This window comes from Capra hircus, chromosome 29, assembly GCF_001704415.2.
Source record: "Capra hircus breed San Clemente chromosome 29, ASM170441v1, whole genome shotgun sequence".
In the NCBI taxonomy this organism is placed as follows: domain Eukaryota; kingdom Metazoa; phylum Chordata; class Mammalia; order Artiodactyla; family Bovidae; genus Capra; species Capra hircus.
This window is the reverse complement of record NC_030836.1, coordinates 7,123,987-7,150,381: the sequence shown is the minus strand read 5'-3', so window position 1 is coordinate 7,150,381 and position 26,395 is coordinate 7,123,987. Positions and strand designations below refer to the sequence as shown.

At 41.2% G+C, this 26,395-nt stretch overlaps 1 pseudogene; it reads right to left on the bottom strand.

Annotated features, from left to right (window-relative positions):
- On the bottom strand, positions 659-1,413 carry LOC102183295 (annotated as a pseudogene).

Sequence of the window (26,395 nt, the reverse complement as noted above, 5' to 3'; positions counted from 1 at the left end):
AATGCAGGCTGGTAAATGTCCTTTCAAGTTTTGTGAATATTTTCATTTTACATAGTGAGAATCACATACATATATATTTCTGTATCTTCCTTCCTTCATTTAGTGTCACAATACTAAAAATTCTGCATAATTATTACCCTTAAGCGCTTCAGAATATCCTTGCCTCAAACCAGCCTACTGTTTAACCAATCCACTGTTTCTAAACACCTTCAGTGTTTCCAATATTGTGTTATGAAAAACAATATTGTGACAAATTCAAACTCTGCTCCATAATTTGGATTTTTATTTTTTAGTAGACAACCAGAAATACTAGGTCAAAGGTAGAGAACAAATGTTCCCATTCAAATTGCCAAATCATCTTCCATAAAAACTGTATGAATTGACAGTTTCAGTGGCAGACAGGGCTGGTCTCATTACATCCTTACCAGCACTGAGGTTTCTGTATTTGTTTTGGTTTTTAGGTCCTAACTGATTTGATTGGCTTACACACATATTGTTGGCTTACACACATACTGTTGGGCTATACACATATTGCTGAGGCTCTAACATGTCTCTGAGGAAAGATAAGTTCAAGTAGAACTGTAGGTCACTGATGTCCTTATTTCTGTGAATTTCCTGTTCCAAGGCATAGGGATGGAGAGATGGGAGTAGGGAGGGATTAGCGGTATCTTCTCATGATCTCTTTTATCCAATCGACAAACTTGCAGACTTGGGTATAGACACCTGGGTCATTGCATTGGCCCCAAGGGAAACTTCCCCATGCAGGTACCTTTGCACATCAGTGGTCTCCTTGAGTCACTGTTGCAGGCACACCACTCCACAGGTGCTGGAGTTCAGGATGCCAGCATGGAGCAGGGAGTACCCCAGCAAGTCCTTACAAACCTTCCTAAAGTCTTGGGGGGAGATGAGCTTGACGTCTGTGCACGAGTTGCACTGGAAAGGTCGCATCAGGGCTAGTGGTGGTGCCCGAGCCATTAACAGTGCGTGTGGTCTGGGGCAGGTGGTGGGTCACAGTGGGAAGGCAGGTTGATGTTCTTGACACTGGATGACAGCCTGGCCCAGCCATTTAGCATCACCAGCATGAGGCTGTTAGTGTGGGTTTGTGTGGAGTGACACAGATGGTGGACAGGACTGTGTGGCCTTGATGTTCTGGCCTCCCACCAGCTGATCACTGTGCATGTGCACGTGGTACTCATTCATCATGCAGTGGGCAGTACTGAGTACCCACTGCTCGCTGAGCAGCATGCCTCCACAGTGGGGCTCTCTGCCCTTGCGCAGGGCCGCCTGCCAGGGCTGGGAGCCTCATGGACATGGGACTCCATCAATAATCTCCAAATTCTCATCACCCTGGGCGCCCTGTGCAGCAGATCCCAGGGCAAAGGAAAGCAATAGGATCAGCAAGGGTGCCACCATGGTGACCTCTGAGTCTTTCAGGGGCTGCCAGCAAGGGAGGGCTCTCTTCCACTGGGGCATAAATGAAGCCCCTTCTCAGCTCTGGAAGGTCAGATCTGATCTGGGTGCCAGACTTGGCTGGGAGCCAGGCATCAATGTCTACTTTTTCTAACAATTTTGTTCAGTCTTTCACGTGTGTTCAACTCTTTGCAACCCCATGGACTGCAGCACACAAGGCTTCCCTGTCCTTCACCATATCCCAGAGCTTGCTCAAACTCATGTCCATTGAATCGGTGATGCCATTCAACCATCTCATCCTCTGTCATCCCCTTCTCCTCCTGCCTTCAATCTTTCCAGGCATCAGAATCTTTTCCAATGAGTTGGCTCTTCACATCACGTGGCCAAAGTATTGGAGCTTCAGCTTCACCATTAGTCATTCTGACAAAAACTGAGGATTGATTTCTTTTAGGATTGACTGGTTGGATCTCCTTGCTGTCCAAGGGACTCTCAAGAGTCTTCTCCAGCACCACAGTTCGAAGGCATCAATGCTTTGGCGCTCAGCCTTTTTTTACTGTTCAGCTCTCACATCCATACATGACTACTGAAAAAACCATAGCTTTGACTATATGGACCTTTGTAGGAAAATAATATGTCTGCTTTTTAATATGCTGTCTAGGTTTGCCATTGCTTTTCTTTTAATGCCATGCTGTTTTGATTGCTACACTTTGAACTTTAACTTGAAATAAGGGAGTGTGATGGCTCCAGATCTGTTCCTTTTTCTCAGGACTGCTTTGGCTATTCATAGCCTTTGTTGTTCCATACAGGTATTAGGATTTTTTTGTTCTATTCCTCTGAAAAAATGTCATTGGGATTTTGATAGAGATTACCTTAAATGTGCATATTATGTTAAGTAATATGGAAATTTTTGCAAAGTTAATTCTTCCAATCCAAGAACACAGAAAATATTTCTATTTGGGGGTATTCTTTCATTTCTTTAAAGAATATCTTAATAGTTTTGAGTGTACTATCGTTCACATCCTTAGTTAAATTTACTCCTAGGTATTTTATTCTTTTTGCTGCAGCAAAATAAATGGGGCAATTTTCTATATTTCTGACAGTTCCAAGAAATGAAACAAGACTTTTCTATACCGATTTTTTACCCTGAAACTCTGCTAAATTATTACTTCTAGTATTTTGTTAGTTTTAGGGTTTTCTGTATACAAAATTACATCATCTGCAAATAGTGAATTTTACTTCTTCCTTGCCAATCTGGATGCTTTTATTACTTATTCCTAGAACTTTCAATAGCATGCTGAATAAAAATGGCAAGAATGGGCATACTCGTCTAACTCTTGATCTTTATTAAAGGAAAAGTTTTCAGTTTTTCTCACTGACTAAAAGGTTAGCTATGGGTTTCTCACATATTGCTTTTACTGTATAAAGGTACATTGAGTTTTTATCATAAACGTGTGAATTACATCAAATGCTTTTTCTGCATCTATTGAGTTGGTTATATAATTTTTATTCTTCAGGTTGTTAATGTGGTGTATCACACTGATTGATTTACAGACACTGAATCATCCTTCTATCCCTGAAACAGATTGTACTTGATCACGCAGTATGATACCTTTATTGTATTGTTTTATTTATTTTGCCAATATTTTGTTGGGCTGGAAAAGGTCAGTTTTCCTTCCAATCCCATAGAAAAGCAATGCCAAAGAATGCTCAAACTACCACACACTTGCACTCATCTCACACACTAGTAAAGTAATGCTCAAAATTCTCCAAACCAGGCTTCAGCAATACGTGAACGGTGAAGTTCCAGATGTTCAAGCTGGTTTTAGAAAAGGCAGAGGAACTAGAGACCAAATTGCCAACATCCACTGGATCATGGAAAAAGCAAGAGAGTTCCAGAAAAACATCTATTTCTGCTTTATTGACTATGCCAAAGCCTTTGACTGTGTGGATCACAATAAACTGTGGACAATTCAAGAGATGGGAATACCAGATCACCTGACCTGCCTCTTGAGAAACCTGTATGTAGGTCAGGAAGCAACAGTTAGAACTGGACATGGAACAACAGACTGGTTCCAAATAGGAAAAGGAGTACGTCAAGGCTGTATATTGTCACCTGGCTTATTTAACTTATATGCAGAGCACATCATGTGAAATGCCAGGCTGGATGAAGCACAAGCTGGAAATAAGATTGCTGGAAGAAATAACAATAACCTCAGACACACAGATGACACCACCCTTATGGCAGAAAGTGAAGAAGAACTGAAAAGCCTCTTGATGAAAGTGAAAGAGGAGAGTGAAAAAGTTGGCTTAAAGCTCAACATTCAGAAAATGAAGATCATGGCATCCAGTCCCATCACTTCATGGGAAACAGATGGGAAAACAGTGGAAACAGTGGCTGACTTTATTTTTAGAAGCTCCAAAATCACTGCAGATGGTGACTGAAGCCATGAAATTAAAAGACGCTTACTCCTTGGAAGGAAAGTTATGACCAACTTAGATAGCATATTCAAAAGCAGAGACATTACTTTGCCAACAAAGGTCTGTCTAGTCAAGGCTATGGTTTTTCCAGTGGTCATGTATGGATGTGAGAGTTGGACTGTGAAGAAAGCTGAGCACAGATGAATCGATGCTTTTGAACTGTGGTGTTGGAGAAGACTCTTGAGAGTCCCTTGGACTGCAAGGAGATTCAGCCAGTCCATCCTAAAGGAGATCAGTCCTGTGTGTTCATTGGAAGGACTGATGCTGAAGCTGAAACTCCAATACTTTGGCCACCTGATGCAAAGAGCTGACTCATCTGAAAAGACTCTGATGCTGGGAAAGACTGAGGAGGGCAGGAGGAGAAGTGGATGACAGAGGATGAGATAGTTGGATGGCATCACCAACTCAATGCACATGAGTTTGAGTAGGCTCTGGGAGTTGGTGATGGACAGGGAGGCCTGGTGTGCTGCAGTTCATGGGGTCATAAAGAGTCAGACACGACCAAGCAACTGAACTGAAATGAATTGAATATTTTGTTGAGGATTTTTGCATCTATGTTCATCAGTGATTTTGGTCTGCAATTTGTGTGTTACCTATGGTTTTGTTATCAAGACAATGCTAGTCTCATAAAATTTATTTAAAAGCATTCCCTCCTCTTCAATTTTTTGAGAGTTTGAGAAAGGTGGGAATTAGATTGTCTTTGAATGCTTGGCAGAATTCACCTGTGAAGCCATCTAGTCCTTGGCTTTGTTTTTTGGGAGATTTTGATTTCTATTTCAATCTCCTTAATAGTGATTAGTCTATTCAGATTTTTCTATTTCTTTGTGATTCAGTCTTGGAAGATTGTATGATTCTAAGAATTTGTCCATTTCTTCTAGGTTGTCATATAGGGACAATTTTTTGACATATAGCTAGCTGTTTATAGTATTCTGTTATTATCCTTTGTATTTCTGTTACACATTGTGATTTCTCATTTTTTTTAACATGAACCTTTTCTTTTTTTATTGAGTCTAGTGAAAGGTTTGTCAAATTTATCTTTTCAAAGAAAACAGCTCTTACATTCACTGATCTCTTCTATATTGCCTTTGTAGTCTATTTATTTCCACTCTGATATTTTCTTCCTCTACTGATTTTGGGCTTTGCTTGTTCTTATTTTTCTAGTTCCTTTAGGTGTAAGGTTAGATTGTTTCAGAGATTTTTGCTTCTTGAGGTAGGTCTGTATTTCTATAAACTTCCTTCTTAGTATCACTTTCGTTTCACCCCAGAGCTTCTGCTATATTGCACTTTCATTTTCCTTTGTCCTTAAGTATTTTTGATTCTCATTTCTTCATTGATCCAATAGCTGTTCAGTAACATATTGCTTAGTCTCCATGTATTTGTGATTTTTCCAGCTTTCTTCTTGCAGATGCAGTTTCATTCCATGTGGTCAAAAAAGATAATACAGTTTCAATTTTCTTAAACTCTTTGAGACTTACATCCCAAAATATAGGCTATCCTTGAGGATGGTCCTTGCACACTTGAGAAGCTGCTGCATTTGTATGGAACAGCCTATATATGTATCAACTGTTCAGTCGTCTCCAACTCTGTGCAACCCCATGGACTGTAGCCCACCAGGCTCCCCAGCCCAAGGGATTATCCAGGCAGGAATACTGGAGTAAGTTGCCATTTCTTCCTCCAGGGGATCTTCTGGACCCAGGAAATCAAACCTGAGTCTCCTCCATTGGCAGGCAGATTACCACTGCGCCAGCTGGAAAGCCGTATCAATTAGGTACATCTAGTATAATACTTCATTTAAGTCATTATTTCTTTGTTGACTTCTGTCTTGAGGTCTATGCATTGATATAAGTGGGGTGTTAAAGTCCCCTATTATTGTGGTGCTGTCAATTTCTCCCCATAGATCTATTAGTAATTGCTTTATGTACTTCTGGTAATCCCATGTTAGGTACACATGTATTAGGAAGTATCATATCTTCTTGATGAATTACTCCCTTTATCATTATATAATGCCCATCTTTGTCTTGTTGTCTTTTTTGACTTTAAATCTATTTGTCTGATATGAGTGAGGCTACCTCAGCTTTCTTTTGCCTGTCACTTTCTTGGAATATCATCTTTCATCTCCTAACTCTGAATCTGTGTTTGTCTTCAGAGCTAAATTTCCTGAAATCTGCATATAGGTGAGTATTGTTTCTTAATCCATCCATCCACTTTGTCTTTTGATTGGTGCTATGAATCCATTTACTTAGGATTATCAATGACAGATAAGTACATAGCACTGTTTATATATATAGGTTGCACTGTATCTTTTTTCTCTGTGTTTCTGTCATTTTGGTTTGGTGACTTTTTTTTACAATATTTTTCTCAGTTTTCTCTTTATGTTTCATGTCTCTGCTCTAGATTTATGTTTTAAGGTTACTTTTAGGTTCATATAAAGTGTCTCATAGATGATATGACCAATTTTTTTCTGTTGAAAGCATCTTATCTTTATTTGCCTATATGGGTTCATTCATTTCTTCTTCCTCTTTAAAACTTTTGTTGTCTCAACTTATTCTCTTACATTGTAAGCTCATTATCAAATTGAAGGAACCATTGTTTCTGCTGTTTTTTCCTTTATAACTTTTATGTTAAAATTAAACATTTAATAATATATTCTGACATAGAGTCACAACTTTCTATTTATCACCTTACTCAAAGTTTTTTGTACTTTTACCTTCTCTTTTCATGTGTAAGAGCTCTCTTTAACATTTCTTGTGAGGCAAGTCAGCTTCTGTTTGCCTGAGAAAGCCTTTACTTCTCCATATCTGTAACTTTGCTGGATAGAGTATTCTTGGCTCAGTTTTTAATCTTTCAATATTTTGAGTATGTCATTCTACTCTACTCTCCCCTGGCCTGTAGTTTCAGCTGAGAAATCTGCTCATCACACCCATCTGCCTGATGGGTGTTCCTTTGTAGGTTGCTGTCTTTCTTCCTCTGGCTGCCTTCAAAATTGTTTATCATTGACTTTTCTTCTTTAACATTGATTTTTTGACAGCTCTAATATAACGTGTTTTATTAGAAGAGGTTGATTATAAGAAGGTTTCCTGACATTGAGACAATTAGATGTTCTCTTAGTTTTGTGGAATTGTTTGTCCAGTTCCTTCCCCATGGTTGAGAAGTTCTCAGCTATTATTTTTTAAAATAAACTCACTGCTCCCTTCTCCCTTTCTTCTATTTGGGGGATACTCATTAACCTTATGTTGCTGTTCCTGATGGACTCAGATTGTTCTCACAGAATTTCTTCATTTTGAAAAAAAAAATCTCTTCTCCTCTACCTGAATAATTTCTAGATTTCTATTTTTGAGCTTGCTAATTCTCTCTTCCATATGGTCTGCTCAATTTTGAATGCTTTCTATTGCATTCTTCATCTCATTTATTGAGCTCTTCAGCTATAAAATTTCTATTTAGTTCTTTAATACAGCTTCCATCTCTTTTAAAAACTATTCCTTCTGTTCATTAATTTTATTACTGAGATCATTAAACTGCTTTTCTGAGCTTTCTTAAAGTTTGTTAAGTTTTTTTTTTTTTTTTAAGACAACTATTTTTTAGTGGCTGTGCAGGCGCAGGAGGGCCTAGAGGAGCCATCCCACGTTGAAGGTCAGGAAGAGCAGCAGTGACGAGATACCCGTCATCCAAGATAAGGAGCACCGGCTGTGCTTTGCTGGAACAGCCGTGAAGAGATAACCCACGCCCAAGGTAAGAGAAACCCAAGTAAGATGGTAGGTGTTGCAAGAGGGCATCAGAGGACAGACACACTGAAACCATACTCACAGAAAACTAGTCAATCTAATCACACTAGGACCACACCCTTGTCTAACTCAATGAAACTAAGTCATGCCCATGGGGCAATCCAAGACAGGCAGGTCATGGCGGAGAGGTCTGACAGAATGTGGTCCACTGGAGAAGAGAATGGCAAACCACTTCAGTATTCTTGCCTTGAGAATTCCATGAACATTATAAAAAGGCAAAATGATAGGATACTGAAAGAGGAACTCCCCAGGTCATTAGGTGCCCAATATGCTACTGGAGATCAGTGGAGAAATAACTCGAGAGAGAATGAAGGGATGGAGCCAAAGCAAAAACAATACCCAGCTGTGGATGTGACTGGTGATAGAAGCAAGGTCTGATGCTGTAAAAAGCAATATTGCACAGGAACCTGGAATGTCAGGTCCATGAATCAAGGCAAATTGGAAGAGGTCAAACAAGAGATGGCAAGAGTGAATGTCGACATTCTAGGAATCAGTGAACTAAAATGGACTGGAATGGGTGAATTTAACTCAGATGACCATTATATCTACTACTGCGGGCAGGAATACCTTAGAAGAAATGGAACAGCCATAATGGTCAACAAAAGAGTCCAAAACGTAGTACTTGGATGCAATTTGAAAAATGACAGAATGATCTCTGTTCGTCTCCAAGGCAAACCATTCAATATCACAGTAATCCAAGTCTATGCCCCACCCAAGTAATGCTGAAGAAACTGAAGTTGAATGGTTTTATGAAGACCTACAAGACCTTTTAGAACTAACACCCAAAAAAGATGTCCTTTTCATTCTAGGGGACTGGAATGCAGAAGTAGGAAGCCAAGAAACACCTGGAGTAACAGGCAAATTTGGCCTTGGAATGTGGAATGAAGCAGGGCAAAGACTAATAGAGTTTTGCCAAGAAAATGCACTGGTCATACCACACACCCTCTCCAAACAACACAAGAGAAGACTCTACACATGGACATCACCAGATGGTCAACACTGAAATCAGACTGATTATATTCTTTGCAACCAAAGATGGAGAAGCTCTATACAGTCAACAAAAACAAGACCAGGAGCTGACTGTGGCTCAGATCATGAACTCCTTATTGCCAAATTCAGACTCAAATTGAAGAAAGGAGGGAAAACTGCTAGACCATTCAGGTATGACCTAAATCAAATCCATTATGATTATACACTGGAAGTGAGAAATAGATTTAAGGGCCTAGATCTGATAGATAGAGTGCCTGATGAACTATAGAATGAGGTTCATGACATTGTACAGGAGACAGGGATCAAGACCATCCCCATGGAAAAGAAATGCAAAAAAGCAAAATGGCTGTCTGGGGAGGCCTTACAAATAGCTGAAAAAGAAGAGAGGCAAAAAGCAAAGGAGAAAAGGAAAAATATAAGCATCTGAATTCAGAGTTCTAAAGAATAGCAAGAAGAGATAAGAAAGCCTTCTTCAGCAATCAATGCAAAGAAATAGAGGAAAAGAACAGAATGGGAAAGACTAGAGATCTCTTCAAGAAAATTAGAGATACCAAGGGAACATTTCATGCAAAGATGGGCTCAATAAAGGACAGAAATGGTATGGACCTAACAGAAGCAGAAGATATTAAGAAGAGATGGCAAGAATACACAGAAGAACTGTAAAAAGAAGATCTTCATAACCCAGATAATCACGATGGTGTAATCACTCATCTAGAGCCAAACATCCTGGAATGTGAAGTCAAGTGGGCCTTAGAAAGCATCACTACGAACAAAGCTAGTGGAGGTGATGGAATTCCAGTTGCGCTGTTTCAAATCCTGAAAGATGATGCTGTGAAAGTGCTGCACTCAATATGCCAGCAAATTTGGAAAACTCAACAGTGGCCTCAGGACTAGCAAAGGTCAGTTTTCATTCCAATCCCAAAGAAAGGCAATGCCAAAGAATGCTCAAACTACCGCACAATTGCACTCATCTCACATGCTAGTAAAGTAATGCTCAAAATTCTCCAAGCCAGGCTTGGAGAACTGTGAACTTCCTGATGTACAAGCTGGTTTTAGAAAAGACAGAGGAACCAGAGATCAAATTGCCAACATCTGCTGAATCATGGAAAAAGCAAGAGAGTTCCAGAAAAACATCTATTTCTGCTTTATTGACTATGCCAAAGCCTTTGACGGTGCAGATCACAATAAACTGTGGAAAATTCTTCAAGAGGCGGGAATACCAGACCACCTGACCTGCCTCTTGAGAAACCTGTATGCAGGTCAGGAAGCAACAGTTAGAACTGGACATGGAACAACAGACTGGTTCCAAATAGGAAAAGGATTACATCAAGGCTGCATATTGTCACCCTGCTTATTTAACTTATATGCAGAGTACATCATGAGAAACGCTGGACTGGAAGAAACACAAGCTGGAATCAAGATTGCCAGGAGAAATACCAATAACCTCAGATATGCAGATGACACCACCCTTATGGCAGAAAGTGAAGAGGAACTAAAGAGCCTCTTGATGAAAAAGGAGAGTGAAAAAGTAGGCTTAAAGATTAACATTCAGAAAATGAAGATCATGGCATCCAGTCCCATCACTTCATGGGAAATAGATGGGGAAACAGTGGAAACAGTGGCAGACTTTATTTTAGGGGGCTCCAAAATCACTGCAGATGGTGATTTCAGTCATGAAATGAAAAGATGCTTACTCCTTGGAAGAAAAGTTTTGACCAACCTAGATAGCATATTCAAAAGCAGAGACATTACTTTGCCAACAAAGGTCCATCTAGTCAAGGCTATGGTTTTCCCTGTGGTCATGTATGGATGTGAGAGTTGGACTGTGAAGAAAGCTGAGTGCCGAAGAATTGATGCTTTTGAACTGTGGTGTTGGAGAAGACTCTTGAGAGTCCCTTGGACTGCAAGGAGATCCACCCAGTCCATTCTGAAGGAGATCAGCCCTGGGATTTATTTGGAAGGAATGATGCTAAAGCTGAAACTCCAGTACTTTGGCCACCTCATGCGAAGAGTTGACTCCCTGGAAAAGACTCTGATGCTGGGAAGGATTGGGGGCAGGAGGAGAAGGGGACGACCGAGGATGAGATGGCTGAATGGCATCACGGACTCGATGGACGTGAGTCTGAGTGAACTCCGGGAGATGGTGATGGACAGGGAGGCCTGGCGTGCTGCGTTTCATGGGGTCGCAAAGAGTCGGACACGACTGAGTGACTGAACTGGAACTAAACATTGTATATTTTACCTTGTCAGGAGATAGATACTTTTCTATTACTAGACATGATTTTGAGTATTTTTCTGGGTCATGGTTAAAATTACTTCACATATTGGATCCTTTCATATTTTGCTGTTAGAGTTTGTTAGATGGGGTCGAAACAGTGTTTAATCTTGGACTACCCTCTTTTACTGTTATTGAACCAAAACCATTCATTGTACTTTAACTGATATCCTTTGAATTCTGAGGCTTTTCCATTCTGGATGATGTCACTCTTCATAACCCCAAGAGAGGTTAAGACACTATTTCCTATTATCTTTTTAGGTATTATCTTAGTGCTATGGCCTGGAGAGTTTTTCATCTGTGTGTACTGATTAGCAGTCAGTTGAATTCTCTGGTGGATATTCCTGCAGAACTCTGCAGTTTTCATTCCATACAGCTCAATTCTCTCCAGTATTCTGTTTGGCAAATTCTTCTCAGCCGTGCTCCCCCAGCTCTTCTTTCTCATGTCCGGGAAACTGCTGCCCGGGTTTCCCTCTCCCCTGTATCTTTACCTGAACACTCTCTCAGGATAGAAAGCTGAGCAATGGTAGAGCTAATCTCATTTGTAACCAGTCTCTTATGGCCCTCTCTCCTTCACGGTCAGATATTCCCTTTTTCAGAACTGTGTTTCTTATGCTTTATCTTTTTTTTTTTTTTTTTAGTTAAAAGGCTGAATCTAGTTATTATTCGACCTTGTTTGGGAGCGCAATCTATATAATCCCTTGATCCTTTTTAACTTCATACCTCCAGTACTACTAATTGATAAAGAGTTTCCATAGAGGATAATACCTATCTGCTATCCCAAAAGTGGCCTCTCATTTCTCATCCTAAAACCATCGTGTTCCTGAAGCCATGGCAAGGTTAAACATGCTTCTCAGGCTCAGCTTTAACACAGTGTTAAAACACATCATATATGTATGTGTATGAATGTGTGTATGTATATGTGTGTGTGTATGTGTGTGTGTGTGTGTATGATGCTATGTAAAAAAGTAGTGGTGGTATACCTATATTTTAAATACATACATATTCACTCTTTCTGTACCATTCATGCCTTTTGACTTTTTTCCTGTATCCATGGGCCCTAGTACATGTCTACACAAGGTAAGCCCTCAGTAAATATTTATATGAATAACTGAATTTAAAAATTGGTTAGCAGATCCTTCTTTTTCTCAGGTAGCAGACAGCTTACTGCATCACAATAAACTCCATTTTGAAGCAGCACGTTCCATAAAAACTACTGAAGAGATAACCCAGAGTCTGAGGCCACTGAAGCACAAAAGCACAGGGCTGAACCTGAGGGGAGTCAGAATTCTGCCAGCCATGAGGAAGGAGCAAGACAACAACGGGTATCTGCCACTTCAGACACATAGTTCTCCAAAGCACCTGTATCCTCTGTTCTAAAGAGAATGTCTTAAACACTTTAAACAATATTTTAGACTAGTTTCATGACAGTATCTAACTTAAATGACTGTAAATATTTCCAGAACACAATAAACTCCACTTCCGTGCCAAGATGCTTCATGCAGTGTGTCACTTTAGATGGTAATTATATTGCATTAAGGAGGCAGACTGTGAAGCCTCAAAAAGTAGAAAGAATATACGGGTAAACCTGTCATCCACCCCCACAGGACACACCCTCTACAGAGGAGAATTCTATTATTTCTGGGATCATCTTAATTTCATATTATTCTTTTTTTTGAAAAAGCTGCCTACTTTAAATATTTTAATACAGGACAATTCCTTGGGAGCAAGTGCTTGTTTTAATGATAGAAATTTCTTGCTTCTCCCACTTTTTATCCACTTTCTCATGGAGCATCTTCAAGCACATAATCTTCCTATTTATATCTTTTCACCTTTTTGATAAAAAGCAAATCTTAATTCCCTTGTCATACTCTTATTAAATATTCAATTCAAATTTTCTGAGTTTCAAGATAATTAAGTCTACCTTACAGAGATTTCTTTCACTCTGAAAATGAAGGAGCAAAAATTCTCTGTACATGACAAAGCACTGAGCAAATTGTCAACGTAAGGTTTGAGGTATATGAAATTTTGCCGGTTATTCATCTTGTTAGCCCAATAACCTTATAGAGTGGCTGAACTGTGGTCACATTCAGTACATGGATTAAAGAAAGAGAAAAAGAAGAAGGATGATGGATGGGATATAAGGAGAAAATGAAAGAAAGGGAAAAGAGAAGAGGGAGCAGGAAAGAAAAAAGACATGAAAGAAGGGAGGGACGGGGGTGGGGGGAATAAGGGAAACTGGGAAGAGAAAAATGAAGGGAGAAAGGAGAGATGAAAGTAGGGATGGGAGAAAAAAAGAGACGGCAGGAACAGTCATGACTGCTGTGAGACTGGTTGACTAATTTTGACTTCGACATGCATATAACAACTGATCACTGCTATAACTGTTCCCTTCCCAGACAACATAAATAAAGAACAACACAACAGTGACTAACCTTACATGATGTTTAGACACGGTAGTCTTAGGCTAAGGAGATGGAAATAGTAATATCTGCTATATTATGAATATTAGTACTAATATTATTGCCTTTGAGGATGAAAGAGGAGAGGTTGGCACTCTCAAATGCTGTAGCTAAGCTGAAACTCTAGAAAATGAGATTCATTCATCAAAAGGCTTGTCTTTTTTTCTGTTTTTCCAAGTATACAGGAAACAAGGTAGTTTAAAAATCTTTCTTAGATTCTGATACTTGAGTTAGAAATAATCTCTTTCATATCTCTTTTTCTCAAAATAATCTCATTTATTTTGCTCTTAACTCATTAGTGGGGGCATCTTAACAAACAAAGAGAATGTAAGATATTTAAATCTTGCTCCAATACATAAAAATCAATTAATTGTGTGTGTGTGTGTGCATGAGGTCTGTGATGGTGGCTTTTCGGCAGCCTAAAGCCTTAAGCTTTTAAAAGACACCAATAATATTTCTTATGCAAACCAACAATTCTGGTGTTATAACAGGGAAGAGACCACTTGGTGCCATAGATACATTTAATGATAGCACTAATAATTACTGCTGCCATTAATTAAGCACCTGCTTTGAGGAAATCACTGCACAGCTGCCATCTCCTTTAATTCTCCTGGTGACGCTGTGAAGTTAGCATCTGCATCACAGTTTTGCAGTTGAGGAGCCATAGCCTCAGAGGAAATAGCAAACTTTTGCAAAGATTGTGGCTGACACCTCTTATCATGTCCACCTCTCCAGGTCAGAGAGTGACTGAAGATCAGAGAGATGGAAAAGCAATAAAACAAAACATCTCAAGGCCTTCTTTCATCCCTAAGAGCTAAGGATACATATACACACACTTTCATTCTAAACGAGATGCCTGACATTGCTGTAAATTCTTTAGTAATGTATTTTAATTAATCCTCTGACACTGATTTATCTGACTGATGGGAAAAGGAAAGCTTGGGAAGTTAAATTGCCCAGGCCCCTGGCAAGTGTCAGAATATGTATTTGAGTTCAAAATACACATGTCTGTGCCCCTTTTCCTTATCACACTGATCTTCATTGCTCCACAAACACTTGCAGAGCACCTGCTGTGTGAAAAGTTTTGCAAGTGCAGGACACTTAAAAGCAAACTCCAATCACTGTAAAAAGATCTCAGATGGAGAAACATTTGTGAGGAAATGTAATCGTCTTCTGAAGTCATAAATTATAACATTAACTGGTGAGCCTTTTCCTGTTGGGCAAATCTCTCACAGAAAGTGAGCCTTGATAGCACAGTACTGGGAGACGAGCTTATTAACATGATGTATCCACTGCCAAGGGACATTCCCCATACTCTACCAGGCCACAGATTTTCACGGTGAAGGCAAGCCCTTCCTCCATCTTGGAAGGGAAAAAGATTTTACCCATATGCTCTCAGATAATGCATATCATAGCTCAATGGGTGGCAAGTTTATTCCCCTTTACCACTGAGGCAACAAAGATTTATAAACGTCAAGGGACCACCTTGGGTCAAACAGGTCGTAAGGGGTCCAGGCAGGGTTCAAACCAATGTTTACCTTACTCCAAAGAACTATTTCCACTGTACTATTCTGCCATCCTCATGTATATAATGTATCTGTATATGTGCACATATGTATATGTACATGTGTACATATGTATATGTGTGCATGTATGACAAACGAACATTTCCTGTTAATCCTAAGACTAACTAAAAATGTTTTCAAACTTTATTGAGGTACAGCTGACAATTATGTTATTTAAAGTGTATAATGTGACAATCTGATATATAGGTACATCCTGAAAGAATTTCCCCATTGAGTTAATTAACACATCCATCACCTCGCATATTTACTTTTTTTTGGTGAGAAAATTTAAGTTCTACTCTCTCACCAAATTTCAATTACCTGATAACAGTGTTATCAGCTAGACTTAGGTTTTACATTTGCCTTTCTTGTCTCTCAGTGGTCTCTTCAGGATCTTATTTTTAACCTGTGGTTATAGAAATTGTGTAGGGAAGAAGGAACAAATATTTTATAACGATCTATGAATCAGTACTGTGGGCTACTTCAGAGCTCACCCGTTTGGTTGTTTTTCGTTTTTTTCCCCTCTGCCAACGCAAGATACAAGGGCCCTGGCTGCACCACATGGCTAAAACTGAGCCACAGAGGAAAAGGTTCCCCTTCTTGCCCTCTTTCCCCCTCAGCCTCCCCCACTAGCCCTCTCAGCCACCGAAGCCCCTCTCTGCCGCCCCTGTGACCGGCCCTAAGCCCCAAGCCATCTTCCCTTCCCCTGCGTCATCCACGCCGCGTCACCTACCTTCATACCCACCAGGCTGTTGTGGAAGTCCATGGGGGTTTGCAGAACCGGGTTCCACAGCCATCTCAGGAACTCTCTGATGAACCTGCTGCCGCATTTGAGACCGTCCCTGCAGCGGCCCCACCGCGAGGTCCCCCGGTTTTTTCCGGGTCAGGCCTCCTGGCAACGCCAGCTTTCCCTGAGGCCTGTGCAGCACGCCTTGGCCCGTAGGTGCATTAAGCAGACCGGGGAAACGGTGGAGTGGAAACAGGTTTTTTTTGGAAGCCTCATTTGGGGAGGCTGGCCCGGGGGCGACCATCTGCGGCGCAGCTCAAGCAAAGGAACCGGAATGAGTACCAAACTTCAGCAAGCTCATGTGGACCGTGCCCGTGCACCTCTGCCACTCCCGGCAGCATCCGCGCCACAGACGCCAGCGCGCTCACGTGATTGCGCCTGTGCTTCTCCGCCACTCCCAGCAGCACCCGCGCCACAGACGCCAGCATGCCCACTTGGACCTCATAGCCGCCATTCCCGGCAGTACCCACGCCCCCGGCAGTACCCACGCCCCCGGCAGTACCCACGCCCCCGGCAGTACCCACGCCCCCGGCAGTACCCACGCCCCCGGCAGTACCCACGCCGGACTCCAGCGCGCTCACGTGGACCGTGCCTCTGCACCTCTGCCAGTCCCGGCAGCACCCACACCCCAGAATCCAGCGTGCTCACGTGGACCGTGCCTCCGCATTTCCACCGCTCCCGGAAGCACCCGCACCACAGACGCCAGCGTGCACACGTGGACGCGCCTCTGCACCTCTGCCACTCCCTGCAGCACCCGCGCCACCAAGTCCTCTGCAGCTTCAGCCAATGAATGACAGGCTTCGTAGTGCCCCTGAGCAGCAGCCTGCACACCAGGGTCCGCAGCAGGGTGGTCGCTGCCTGTGGCATGGGAGGCGCAGCCCAGCCAGCATGGGTGTCAGTGCCAAGTCTGTTTGTCAGCGAGCCCATTCAGCAACTTGCAGCAGCTGCCGGTCCACTCCTGGCCGGGAGCCACAGCTCAGGGAAGGGAAGTTGAAGTTTTCCACTTCCTTAGCAAGCCTGTGCACCCGGGGTGGTGGGGAGGAATGAACTGAGGGGACTGTGGAAAACAGAGGAAAACCCAGAGGGCCTGCTCTTGCTGGCGGTTCATCTCTCCCGCTGGAAACACTTGCAAGCCAGAATAAGGGGATGAAACTCCTGCCGTGGCAATTCACCATACCTGACTCTCTGCTAAATCCAACATCTCGATGCACTATTGAGTTCAGATTGGTACCTCTTAAGTGGTAAAATCTATAAGTGTTTAGCTTTTATAGGCTTAATTCAAATGCCAACTCATTCCGAAAGTGTCTCTAATCACCCTCGCCTCACTGTTAACATCAGGAACTTATTTTTTTCTTTTTGTACAAATATTTATTAAGCAGCTACCATGCGCCAGATTCTAGGTGTATTTGTTCATTCCTCCGTGTTCCCATTGTGTGATGTTCTTCCCTGTTGTGTTCCACTCTGATTATTTTTCTAAATATCTGTGTTATGAACTGACAAAGAGACTCTTTATCTGGCTAGCTTTTAGCACAATCTAGGAATAGAATAATTGTACAGTAAATATTTGTTTACAAAGACATCCAGAGAAGGCACCAAGCAGAGATGATCTTGGCTAGTTACAGGGCAAAGGGAACCAAAGGCGGAGTTTTTTAGTCTATGAGTCCCTCAGGGTAATCTTACATCCCATGAGGGAACCAGTGGGTAAATGTCACTGGAAGCAGATGACAACATTAAGGTCATAGTTCTTCCTATTAAGTTATCCAGTTGTGGGATAAGCTGTCTCTATAAGTAATCCACTTTCTATCACTAGTGTTGAAGCAAAGTTTAATGCATTCATCTGTCTGGAGTGACCTGGAAGGATTTTCCACATTTATTTGGCATACACTTATCTTTTTTAATATCAATATTTGCTGTCCTGTGAACAGGACAATTTTATGGACAGAATAGTAATTGTGTTAAGCCTTACAAGAAGCAGAAGAGAAGAGTTCATGTCAGAATGCCCCACACCTCTCCTATTCAGACCCTACTCACATATGCTTAATACAGTACAGAGACGGCCACGTTGTTGAGCTATGACCTACACTTGACTTCTAATATAGAGTTCTCTGTCCATGGATATTAGTAGACAGATCGAAACAATGAAAGAATCTCCATTAGCCCCTTTTGCTGTCATGACGCCCACCTCATATTTCCATCCTCGGGTCTCTCAACCTAATTTCTCTCCTGCCTGTTTCAAAAGTCCCAAACCAATGTTCCCGACTGAAGTTTCGAAAAAGTTATTGCATCCCCTAACATTTTTTAAAAATCACAAAATGTTACTAGATTATTATCAGTTAAAATGTAGTGGGAATGTGCTGGCCTTGAAGCAAAGAAATCATCTGACGAGTGCCAGCTCAGTTCACAGCCAGCTGTGTGACCTCAGGAAAGTCAGCTCTCCTTTCTGACCTCATCTGTGAAATCAGAAGACTAAATAACCTAAACCATCTCCGAAGAATTGTCCAACTCAATTCTAAATAAATAAAATGCTATTATTTCTCCTGTATCCTCAGTCCCAAAGAATAGCAAGTTTAGCCCCTGAAATCATGTAGTGACGCCCAAGTACATAAGACAGTTGCTAAGTTATTATAGATCAGTCTAAATGAGAATTAGGAGAAGCAAACTGATGTGGCAGGTGACAGCCTCAGCTGGTGCCATTGAAGAGTGGGGCTTTTTTACATGGCGATGAACAAAGGGTGGGCTTCTTCAGGGGCCTGACCAGCCAGTCTGTAACAAAGCAGTCATCCATCAATGCCAGGGCTGATTCCACTGATGAGCTACAACTCTGACAAGCACGCTGCATTTACACAGCTTCATCGGTTTCCCCTGGGAGCCTTTCCTGGCCTACTTTAATCAATTCTAGAACACCAGCAGTGGTATCATCAGTGGAGGAGGTGGTTCCCACAGTGCTGAGAGTTTGCTCAGAAGAAATGAGATAAATAACATGATGACGTGTGCACATGCATCTGAATGATAAAGTAGACGGATCTCGGCTATGCTGGCCCAGCTGTTATCATGCGTATTTTCTATCTATCCAAGGAGACTTATAAAGAACAACTACAGGTGGTTATTACTCAGAAAGAGACTTCCCCCTAGAACCGCAACTTGGATGTGAATAGACAATATACTTATCGTAATATTCTTAACTCCCTATCTTTAGACTGAGCAAGTGGGAATTATGTTGATTATATCTTTACATACCAGCACCTAGAAGAGAGCACTCACAGAGCTAGTCTTCCAATATAGGTTTGAGAAGTGTAAGTTGAAAATCACTTTTGTTTTGAGGTTGTCAGACTATATTTTTTTCTTATTTTCAAAAGTACCCTTAATACTGTATTTTAGTTTTTATCTGACAGTGAGCTGCTTACAGTATGACCTGTCTTCTTCCACTGGAGTTCTTTAAATGGAATTGCTTCCTTTGCCTAAATAGCTAATTTATTTACTCATCTCTTAATAGTATTGCTCACATGGTACATACAACACTGCAGCCAGTGTTAGAAGCCTTCCCAGTTTTCCTGGTGTAGTCAGTCTGTCCCTTCCTTAGTTTCTAATAGTTCCTGGTTCATAAATCTATGAATAATCTCATCTATCCTTTAATCTCTGTTGCTCCTGTGTTGTGCTGTGTATCCTTGGGCAAATTATTGAACTTTTCTGTGCTGCTTTTTTGAGCTGCAATATGAGGATTGTGGAGCTATAGTTTTTTAATGGAGTTTAAATGAGTTAATACATGTGATATACTCAAATTACACCTGGCAAATAAGCTTTCAATAAGTTTTAATTGGTAGCCCTTTTTTGTTTTACTTTTAAATGTTATACTTTTGGTAAAGTCATTTTGATAAAAACTAGTTTACATAAAAAAATCAATTCTACAGGGGGTGTACAGAGTATCTCTATACCTTCCCCTCAATTTTGCTATGAACCTAAAATTGCTCCAAAAATTGTGTTAACTTTTAAAAGTGTTCTAAATCAATTCTTTTGAAGACTGCTTGGATCAGACGGTACAGCGTCTATCTACAATGCGGGATACCCAGGTTCGATCCCTGGGTTGGGAAGATCCCCTGGAGAAGGAAATGGCAACCCACTCCAGGACTATTGCCTGGAAAATCCCATGGACAGAGGAGCCTGGTAGGCTACAGTCCATGGGGTCACAAAGAGTCGGACACAACTGAGCGACTTCAATTCACTTCACTTCACTTCCTCAGTGGCTCAGAGGTAAAGAGCCTACCTGCAACTGCAGGAGACATGGGAGATGAGGGTTCGATCCCTGAGTTGGGAAGATCCCCTGGAGAAGGAAATGGCACTCCACTCCAGTATTCTTGCCTGGAGAATCCCATGGACAAAGTAGCCTGGCAGGCTACAGTCCATAGTCACAAAGAGTTGGACACAATTGAGCATGCATGCAATCTGCAATCTATAATTGAAGACTAATTTATATGAAATGAAAGCTATGGTAGAGTGTCACTTCATCTGATCAAATAAGTTACAGGTTTGAAAGTTCTTTTGAATCCTGTCTCCCCAGTGATACAGAGTTCTTTTAACGACTCCGTTAAGTGTATTTAGATCTAATTAAATCTAATACAAATTAACATAATTTAAAATAAACAAAGTAAATGTCATCAAGACAAACTGTCTAAAAAATTTTTCAGTGAGCAAAAAAATGAATCAAAGAAACAAAACACACAAGAATATAAAACACTTCTCCTGTTCATTAAAACACTATCAGTGTTATAAACTTAGAAGTAAGGAAAAGGTGTTTAGATAAATTTGTTTTAAATTTTTTTCAAAGAATAGGACCACAGAGAGTTGGAAAAACACTCAATTTACTAACATGAAAATAAAAAGAGTAACAAAAAACATTGCTCATTTCTTTGCTACATTTGAATGCCATAAGATAGAGAGTAAAAGCTCCTCAGCCCTACTTATCCAATTTTTCCTGCAGAGGTAACCATTATTAATAGTGTGATAGGCTTTTTTCCAAATTTTTTCTACACTGGTACAAAAATTTGGTACTTAATTAAAGACATAATGCCAAGTACACTCTATATTGTAACCTCTTTAAGCAATACAACCTGGAGGTATTTTCGTCAGTTCAGTTCAGTCACTCAGCCGTGTCCAACTCTTTGCGACCCCATGAATCGCAGCACGCCAGGCCTCCCTGTCCATCACCAACTCCCGGAGTTCACTCAGACTCACGTCCATCGAGTCGGTGATGCCATCCAGCCATCTCATCCTCTGTCGTCCCCTTCTCCTCCTGCCCCCAATCCCTCCCAGCATCAAGGTCTTTTCAGATGAGTCAACTCTTGGCATGAGGTGGCCAAAGTACTGGAGTTTCAGCTTTAGCATCAGTCCTTCCAAAGCAATCCCAGGGCTGATCTCCTTCAGAATGGACTGGTTGGATCTCCTTGCAGTCCAAGGGACTCTCAAGAGTCTTCTCCAACACCACAGTTCAAAAGCATCAGTTCTTTGGCACTCAGCCTTCTTCATAATCCAACTCTCACATCCACACATGACCACTGGAAAAACCATAGCCTTGACTAGACAGACCTTAGTCGGCAAAGTAATGTCTCTGCTGTTGAATATGCTGTCTAGGTTGGTCATAACTTTCCTTCCAAGGAGTAAAGGTCTTTTAATTTCATGGCTGCAGTCACCATCTGCAGTGATTTTGAAGCCCCCAAAAATAAAGTCTGATACTGTTTCCACTATCTCCACATCTATTTTCCATGAAGTGATGGGACTGGATGCCATGATCTTCGTTTTTTGAATGTTGATCTTTAAGCCAACTTTTTCACTCTCCTCTTTCACTTTCATCAAGAGGCTTTTGATTTCCTCTTCACTTTCTGGCATAACGGTGGTGTCATCTGCATATCTGAGGTTATTGATACTTCTCCTGGCAATCTTGATTCCAGCTTGTGTTTCTTCCAGTCCAGCGTTTCTCATGATGTACTCTGCATAGAAGTTAAATAAGCAGGGTGACAATATACAGCCTTGACATACTCCTTTTCCTATTTGGAACCAGTCTGTTGTTCCATGTCCAGTTCTAACTGTTGCTTCCTGACCTGCATACAGATTTCTCAAGAGGCAGGTCAGGTGGTCTGGTATTCCCATCTCTCTCAGAATTTTCCAGTTTATTGTGATCCACGCAGTCAAAGGCTTTGCATGAACAGTATGAAAAGGTATTTTCATATACATAAGTTTATCTCAATCTTTTAAAGGCCTTACTTGCTTCCTTTGTGTGGATACGATGTAATTATTTAAACCAGCCATAGTGGGAGTTGAATCTTAGGTGATCTTCTGTCTGTGGGACTCCCCAGGTGGTGATAGTGGTAAAGAACCCTCCTGCCAATGCAGGAAGCAGGAGACTGGGGTGTGATGCCTGGGTTGAGAAGATCCTCTGGAGTAGGGAATGACAACCCGCTCAAGTATTCTTGCCTGGAAAATTCCATCAGAGGAGCCTGACAGGCTTCAGTCATTAGGGTCTCAAAGAGTCAGACACGACTGAGCAACTGAGCACACGAACACAAACACCACTTTTTGCTACTCCTTTACTGTCCTGTGCGGCCTTGGGCAGGTTACTTAACTTTTCAAATAATCATTCGGATTATCTTTTTAAATGATCATTCAGAAAATTGTTTTAGGCATAGTTTAGTTTTCTTGTTTAATATATGTATTTATTTTTCTTTTATTTGCTCTGAATATACATATTTTACTGAAATATAGTTGGCTTACAATGTTTTGGCTTACAATGTTTTAAGTGCACAGCAAGGTAATTTAGCCATATGTATACAGAACGATGGACGTGAGTCTGAGTGAACCCCGGGAGATGGTGATGGACAGGGAGGGCTGGCGTGCTGTGATATCATGGGGTCGCAAAGAGTTGGACACGACTGAGCGACTGAACTGAACTGATGATACACATATATTATTTTTGCAATTATTTTCCTTTATAGATTATTACAAGATATTGACCATAGTTCCCTGTGCTATACAGTATAATTTTCATTCTTTAACCATCCAATGGATAGTAAGCCGAACAAAGTCTTTTAAGACAGGAGTAATATTTTAAGCATGCTTGAACTCTGTCCTCCCAAAGAGAATTTAACGTATTCTTCTAAGGAAAAGGGGGAAAGAAGGAGGAAAAATAGAAGGTGGTTTGGGTTTTCTCTTTCTGTTATAATCTGCTGTCCGTCTTAAAGTATGAGGAAAAAGAGCACCACCTAAGATGAGAGGGTGTAGCTAGTTCCATGTTGGCTGGTGCTGTGCAGTAGTGGGGGAGACCTGTCTGCTCATCACTAGCCGGGGATCCAGAGCAAGGAGGCAGTTAGCCGGAGGTGAAATTGAGAAATCACGTTTTCTTTCAGAGACCACTGGCCACCAGGTGCCATATGGTTGCTTCCCTGCTGTGAATTCCCTGAACTCTGGGCACTTCAGTATTCAAATGTCAGAACAGCACAATTTTCAAAGCCAAACCGGAATTCTATGTGGATCACCCATGGTATCAGTCTCTTCTGTTAGCTTTGATGGTTCAGAGGGAATGCATGTGTTAAAGTAACAAGTATATGAAGGACTTTTGATGTCTGTAACCTTTTCATTAGCTAGTACATAGCACACCTCTCTAATTCTTGCTGTGTTGTTTTTAACGCTTGAGTGAGAGCAAAACTGAAATGTATGTGTATTCTCTGATTAAAGAAGCAGCACCTCCATTTGCTGTAAGCAAGAGAGGCAGGAAAGTAAAGAAGGAAAGGAGGGGCATTTGGATAATGTGCAGAGGTGGGAGGAGAGGGAGTGGTGGGGGAAAATATGAGTCTTGTGCCTTATTATACAACTAGACCCTCCAGAAAATCTGAACAAGGAGGAGACCTTTCAGCTCAGCATCTCAAGGCCAAATTGCTCACTTTCCCCATTCCCAGGTCCCAGTTGCAGGCTCCTAGGTTTGGATCCTGTGTCCACCCTGGGCATATCAGCTGTGACCATGAACAGGGAATATTTGCTAAGAAAGAAATTCAGGCTGGATGGCCGTATTTGAACTCTCTTGGGGACAGAGTTTGACACCATCAGAAGAAAGGGACAAACTTGGAATGTGGAATTTGCAAGGCATCTTAGAAAGAGATTTGTGCAAGGAGTTTCTACTTTGTCTGGGTTGGGAGGCCCAGCTCACTGAGCTCCTTGATCAGAACAGCCAGGCTGTCACTATGGGCTCCTCCTACCATCTCACCAAAGCTACCCTCTGCTTCCTTTAGTTTCTTTAATGGGTGGTGGCCCAGAACAGTAAGGTGCATCTCTCTTGGATCCTGGTATTATTAGCCTGCTGTGAAAAGTCCAGGTGACCAGTTTCCCTACAGCCTTGTTTCCCATGTGTTATATAAGCATTTAGGTCCCAATTTCAGCCCTCTTCCTCTCCCCTTCCTTCTGAGTAAGCAGAGTTACGTCTAGTTGTCCACTGTATAGGCAAAAACTGCCCGAATCATCTCACTGCACCTTTCGGACAGCTGAAGCCCAGGCTTCAAACTGTCTGGGTTGCTCAGATCTTACAAATTGGACATTTCTAATTCTGAACTCAGCAGCTAGGGGACATAGGGACAGGCCATCTTACTGCATTTTTGTTTTTTTAATTTGGAGTCAAGCCATCAAGGTTGAATCATAGGACAGAGACTATGGTCAGCTAAATTACATTTCCTCAAGAGCCTCATCAATGCCCTTAAGAATGCAATAGCACAGCCTGCTACACACCACTCAAAACATTACCTATGAAGGCTCACCACAGAAGAAAGATGAACCCTCCATGACTGCAAGAAGAAAGAAGCTGACTCAAGATTCCGATTAGTCAGGCAATTGCTGGGCATTTTCAAAGCAGAGAAGCAGAAGCAGAGATGCCATAAAGAAGTACTCACGAGAGGAACTTCAGTGTGACTTTGTAATAGGAGAAAAACATGCTGGAGTTTGTTGCCTAAAATCCTCTCCGTCTTTTTGTGGCACTGATACCTTCATTTTCCTTTGGGAAAGCCACCTCTTTCCAACTTCCATGTCATTTTTGAGATAAAGTGGATTTCATACACGGGCCACAAGAATGCAATGTGTGGTCCAGACTATCTTTGTCACCTTATTCTATCCTTCTTGCCATCACATGGTTTTGAGATGGGCCATGTCCTAAGGCAGGTCCCCCAGAGCCAAGAAGATTGAGGACTTCTGTTTGAGTGCTCAGAAAAGCAGACTCTCAACTGCTGAACAGATATGAGATGCCGTAAGTGTGGAGCATCCTTAATGTTCTGTGCAGAACTGACAACCAAACCAGTTCTAAAGAAGCAGAGTCAAGAGACAGATCCATATAACATTATTCGAGCCCTGAATCAAGTTATACTTAGAGAAGACTAACCTTGGACTTTGCTTTTTTCTTTCTTTCTTTTTTTTTTTTTAACAAATTTCCCTTTAGCATTAAGCTAATATACCAATGGCAGAAAATGAAGTCCTGTCAAAACTGGCATTTTTCAGTTCAGGAAGTCTTACCTGAGAGACCTTCCTTACCCAGGCTTCTCTGCTTCTCATTTAAATTCATTCTTAAGTAGCCAGTTACCTTTCAACAACTCCATGAATTAATCTATGACTCTCCTAGGCCACCCAGTGAGGCATTTGACTATATCCAGTGTGTGTGTACAAGTGTCTCAGATAAAACTGAAACCTGAATATCTCAGTTACATCCTGCGTGCCTTTGTGCTTGAACAAACATTGCAGTAACTGAGGGGGAGATCCATGAATGCTAAGTGCCTATTCATTACCTGTACAAGCACCTTTTCAGAAAAACTTGAAGCCTCAATTTTGGCCTTCTCAACCCTCATCCCATTTGCTATGACCATTGTAAATTTGTTAGTGAAATATATTTCTTTCATGTTATTATAACAGACTGGATTAGAAGACAAATAAGTGATTTGGTTTTAACCTCCTATGTAGCCTGGTGGGAAAACTACCCAATAGTGTTATTTTATACCCAGAGACAAAACTGTTCCTATTAAATCTATTCTTTGGGAAAATATAAGTTCTGTAGTATCATAAAAGATGATCAATTTAAAGTGGCTCTCCCAGACAATGCTAACTGCTTTCTGAGTTCTGCATGCTGTCCATCTCAGTCTCGAAGGAAGTGAGGCATTTAGTTTGTACATTTAGTTTGTACTTCATAAATATTCCATTTATGAATATAATTTATATGAGTATAGTATCAGGGACTAGCCAGGAAAAAAAAAAAAAGCATATACAGTATTTCCACTGAAAAAACTTAATGTTAGAGTTTGGCTAAGAACATGTTATGAAACAAAAAATGTGAAAAGGGAATGTTGAGCTAACACCGAGATAGTTTTTGCAGCAAACAGCTACCACCTCTTAGGATGGGGCAACAATGGGAAGAGATCGGCATTAACAAACCTTAGATGCTTGATGAAGAAACCAAGAACAGTTAGAACTAGACTTCTGACAAGGGCTACAATCTAGTTAGTTCTATTGTCTTTGACATGATGAAGTTGGTTCTGAGGTTGCTGGGGGGAAAAAAGCTGGAGACTAGGAACAGATTCTCACTGCCAAGGGGAAGAGCCTTGGCTAGAGCCTTGGCTGGCAGGAAGCACAAG